This window comes from Opisthorchis viverrini, assembly GCF_000715545.1.
Source record: "Opisthorchis viverrini unplaced genomic scaffold opera_v5_223, whole genome shotgun sequence".
Classification (NCBI taxonomy): Eukaryota; Metazoa; Platyhelminthes; class Trematoda; order Opisthorchiida; family Opisthorchiidae; genus Opisthorchis; species Opisthorchis viverrini.
In genome coordinates, this window is record NW_008751880.1 from 476,226 (window position 1) to 481,509 (window position 5,284).

A 5,284-nucleotide genomic window follows, 5' to 3' on the forward strand; every position below is an offset into this window, starting at 1 on the left:
GAAAAAAATTGTCTGATGAATGTGTGTGCTCTGAGCTTGAAAATTTTCTTAATATGTCCCCGCCGGGTGTTTGCCGGGTCAACGGTAAAAAAAACTGTCCGCCAGGCTTTGTTCAAACAGGACGTAAGCACGAATTAGGTCCCCTCGGATGCGACGGTACTCCAGGCGAATCAGATCAAGCATCGCGAGACGCGTTTCGTAGTCCACGCGTATACATCCATTTGGAGGACACTGGCATTGGTACTCCAGGATTTTAAGTTGTCCGCAAAAAGTAGACATGGATTCGCAAGAACATCTGGGAGGTCGTTGACGTAGATGAGAAACAGAACTGGTTCCAGGACGAAGCTTTGAGGTACTCCAATGAAGGCCGGCGCTGGAGAAGAGTAGGTCGAGGCTATTCTCGCTCGGAGTGATCTGTCTGATTGGAACGCCTTGATCCAGCGAAGGATTTTTCTATTGAATCCCGTAAGACTCGAGTTTGTGAAGCTGCGGGACGTGTGTGACCGTATCAAATGCCCTTGAGAAGTCGAAAAATATGGCATCCGATATGAGTCCTTCGTCCTTGGCTTGGGTTAAGCTGTCCATAAATACGAGCATGCTTGTCACGCAAGAGCGGTTTGGGAGAAATCCGTGTTGAGCTGGAGATATCAGGTTGCTGGAAGTAAGGTGGCCTAGCATAGCTCGCTTCAGAATGCGTTCCATTTCCTTGCAGGGCACGTTAGTGAGGCTTCTAGGCCTGTAGCTCCCAAGCGATAGTCGGTCAAAAGTTTTGTAGACCAGCGTGATCTACTTGTACTCGAAGCCGGTTCTCTCGTTGGTATCGCGTGGGAGATGATATGTGGGTGCAATTCAATTTTTAATGAACTATTCATCAGAAATGTTCCAGACCGTAATTTGGAGGACTAAGAGCCTTTGTTAGTCGGGTCCGCCACAAATGACTAAACTTGTAGGATAGGCTCTGCGCGTGTTGCACAAGCGATCCACCTCAAACCCACCTTCGTAGCCCCCGGGTGAAACATAAGGACTGGGTTTCTGCAAGGTTGTACAAAACTAGAACGGAGTAGACAAGATGCTAGGCCGCTCTCAAAACACAAACTATCAAGTCAGTACGCCTAGGCCATGAGCACTGTCCTATATCAAGTCCCACGACATGAGCACACTTTACCAACTCCAAAGATTGGTTGCCAATGCCTAGTCACAAATTTCGGTCGAACTATAGTTTTGCGCTCGATTGTGGGTAGCTTGTGCTCGAGCTAATAGATGACATCAAAGTATTACCATTAGGGATGATAGGTTTTGTATTGTAAACTATTACGACATATGTTAATTTCTTCCCGACCACATGCTCAAGTAACGAACGATACTCCGGTCTTACCGAGCAGGGTCAACTAGGTTCTCCAACTAAAAAACGAGCATTTATATCTGCTGGGCTAAAAAATGCTGACCATTATTCCGAAAGTGTGGGAGAATTCGAAGAGCCTTTCGGAAGCTTACGTAGAGAAAGGTGTGCCATTTAGCGGAAATCTTATTGAATTCCCAGAAAGATGCGAAAATGAAAGGAATACGTGAAGGTACTGAACAACATATGTTCATACAGCCTATGACAAAAACGTGACTTATCTGGAATGTGCAGACGGCATCGTTCTCATTTCTAAGACGAGAGAGCGCGCGTGTTGTTGCATGAACTCGTTGAAGTCACCCCGCTCTTTGGTGTACGCTTTGCACCCACAAAGTGTAAGGCCATGATCCTGGACACGCAGCCACTCACCACGCCACTTACAATCCAGGGAGACACTGGAATTTGTGAAGCTTTTTACGTATCTTGGAAGTTGTATTAGTTCTGATTATAGTGTGACAAATGAGGTCAATGCACGAATCTGCAAGGCTCGGGTCGCGTTCGCTAAGCGGTGTCAAAGCGATGTATCCCTGAATCTCAAGAGACGTGTGTATCAGGCTACAGTGCGGGCTGTTTTGTTGTATGACTGTGTGACTTGGCCTGTTAGAGCAGCGGAAGTGAGACGTCTCCAGGCGTTCGACAATCGTTGTCTCAGAACTATAGATCGTGTGGGTTTGTGTCGGCGTATCCGTAACGAAGCAATTAGAAAGCGAGTTTTCGGTTCTGCAACGGATATTTCCGTTGAAGATTGCGTCCAGCATCAGCAGCTGCATCGGTTAGCCTGTGTATTACATAAGCCGAAACTTCGTTTGCCGGATAAAGTGCCGTTTTCCATGCCCAATTCAGGGTGGCGGAAGCAGCTAGGTGGCTAGCACTTGATCTGACAAAGGGTTTCAAAAGAAATCATGAAACGTCTAGATAATGTCGATGCAACTCGCCTTCCAGGATTGGGACCGTGCGATCCGTTTTGTGCCTGGTTGGAGCCACAGTAAGATATAGCTGCCAACCAATGTCAGTGGCGAATTTGTTTTCAGTTTTGCCCCAGATTGCTTGAGTGTTCGAAGGTGCAGAAAATTCGGAAAGGTGATGATGAATAAGAATGGGGGAGACTGGGGGTCTGGAATCTAGGCTTTATACATCCAAAACATTGACACTTTGTTGTGTCTTGACGGACGATCTTGCAACTTCGTGCCGGTCCCTTGGCTTCCTGCTCCGCCCAACGTGTGATAGATCAAAAGGCAAGGTAGCTGTACACAGTGCTTTATGGAGGCTAAGAAAATCATTTCAACCGTATTTACAAAGCAATCATGGAGATAGAATCTCCGTGAGGATCCGAGAAGCGTGGAGTCAGAGATGCTCGATCCGGTCTGACTGGCATTCTGGTCAATCAGGACATGCCAGCTTTTGGTTCGTGTCCTGCATGTGAAACATCCGTCCAAATGATGTGATGTTTGGTTATCAGGGACGGCTGTCCTCCGAACACATGTAGAACTGTAACAAAAGTGATTTAGCAATTTATGATGAAACATTCGAAATACAGGGCAAATATGTAACACAGGCCTGGCGGACATGACATTGCATTCCATGTCTCACGGCCAATGACATTCATTCCGCCAATATGTGTTGTGGTCCAGTGATAGAGTAGACAGGCCTGCAATTATACAGCTCATGACAAAAACAGAGTGCACCGAAGAAATGGAGTGCAATACGACAGAATTTTTCACGCACAGGTTATGTTATAGTGAAAAGTGCAACAAAACGACAAGCGTTATATGTGTGAATGTAATAAACAACTAAAGGATTCTTTCCCAAATTTGCACCAGCGATAAAAGAAACCAATTTTTAAAGTACCGTAGGATTTCGCATACCGTTACGGTAAGAAACAAGGTGATTATAAAACGGGTGTTTGGTTGTGTAGCAGGTACTTCAATCACGGGATGCAGTGAACAACATCAAATATGGTGTCTTGGCCATGTTCTACGAGCGCCGGAACACCGCCTGTCGATACGGTTTTGTTTTCTGTGCTTGCAGTAGAAATGCGCAAATCGTAATGTGGACAAAGAAAGACTTGGCAGAGGGGTGTGAGAGATTACATTGAGTTTGAGTGTTAGTGGTGCATTAGGCCTTTCGGGATTGGATCCCCGAGACTCTTTCTACGTTTAGCCGTGGAAATTGTAAGAGATGGCGGCTTATCGATATTAGTGGCATTTGTGCTGTCAGTTTCTTTCCATATCGTCTGACTGCACGCATTTATGTGTAGACACCTTAAAATGGCTGCGCTATGCCATCAACATGTTCTCTCCGTCACCCACTCTTTGTGATTCTTTTCATCTGTAAGGCTTGAATCTAGTTGGACAAGCTTGATGGTTGTACAGCAGTAATGTACTAGTGTCAAAATTGGTGTTGATATTTCTGATGATGACTAGTGACTTCAACGAAGGTGTTACGGCTATCTGCTTTCTGAGCTTGAGTCACGCGTGCCAATCCAGGTAAACGACCAAGAACTCCGAATTCTGGAACCACGGTACTGTTGCAAATATAATAATATTCATATTCAAAAAACCTCAACGGATTCTCTCTGCAGATACCGTAAGGTTACAAAATATGGCGGTACAATTACCAGCCCGAGGATAAAGCGCAGATCACTACGCCCCAAAATCGATATCGTCACAACCAAACAGATATCGACGCCGCCGGCTATTCGCACAATGAGATTGATTTCTCGAAATCTACGGCATCTTCAGACTTGCCACTTCATAGTGTAGAACGTCTATGTATATTGTATATGCTCCGGCATTATTGAAAATCCTTTACTATGGCGATTTGTTTAAGTGAACGAAATCTCCAGGTGAATAAACACCGCCGACTTTGAATAAGTTACCTGATGATAAAAAATCGCGAATTGTGGAAAAGGTTGACTCACATACAATGAACGTAACTTTCAGGTATTTTTCCACCGGAACAGATTTTTTCAACATCCTGGAATCCAAAGGGCCTTTGGAGATGCAACATATACGTAGGCGCATTCGTGCAAACAAATTTTGGTCGATGATTCTTTGTTGCCAGTAAAAATTCCGTAGTGCACACTAATTATTTGCTAAAGATCGTGCACGTTGGATGGAAAATCACAGAGTTTTTCATTATAGGTTCCGAATTATGCTAGAAAGACCTCGTGGTTCATCGATCTTAACCGACGCACACCACTAACATGCGGCTAGGGGTACGCGATGCCTAACTAACCAGCGCCTACGTCGATAATACGAGACAGCTGGACGATCTTAACTGACGCACACCACTAACATGCGGCAAAGGGTACACGATGCCTAACGAATCCATTCATCGGTACCGGAGAAAAGGCTCAAAATGAATATCTTGAAATTTTGAGATATATTGGTCGTTTTGAAGTTTACATATGTCCTTCTGTGAGGCGCATTTTCTTCTTCGTGAGGAGCGTTCATTTGGCCGTTGAAGTCCTGAAATGAGAGGAAGATATAATTCAGGTTATCGAAATACCACAATAAGGCGGGCGGCCGACAAACAGGTAGAGGTACTTACCCCAAAATTCAGTGCGGTGTCTATGCTGTCGTAGTTGATTGTTCAAACAATGCCATCTTCAGCGGTTATTTCGCATGCCTGTTTACTGCACCTCTCAAGAAATATGATGAATAGTTCTTACTGCTCGAAACGGACTGATCTCGGAATACAGAGAACAGGCGTACGCAGGGGAGCCACATTGCCTGATAGAAAGGGCATGTGCATTCTCCAGCACAGGTGCCAACAGTCTGGGAGCATCTGGGTGTTTGCACCACAAACTATAAGTTAGTTTACGCAGCTCGACCTCACGTTGTTTGTTTCGACACTTTCATACGGCAACCGCGGCGGTCGCGT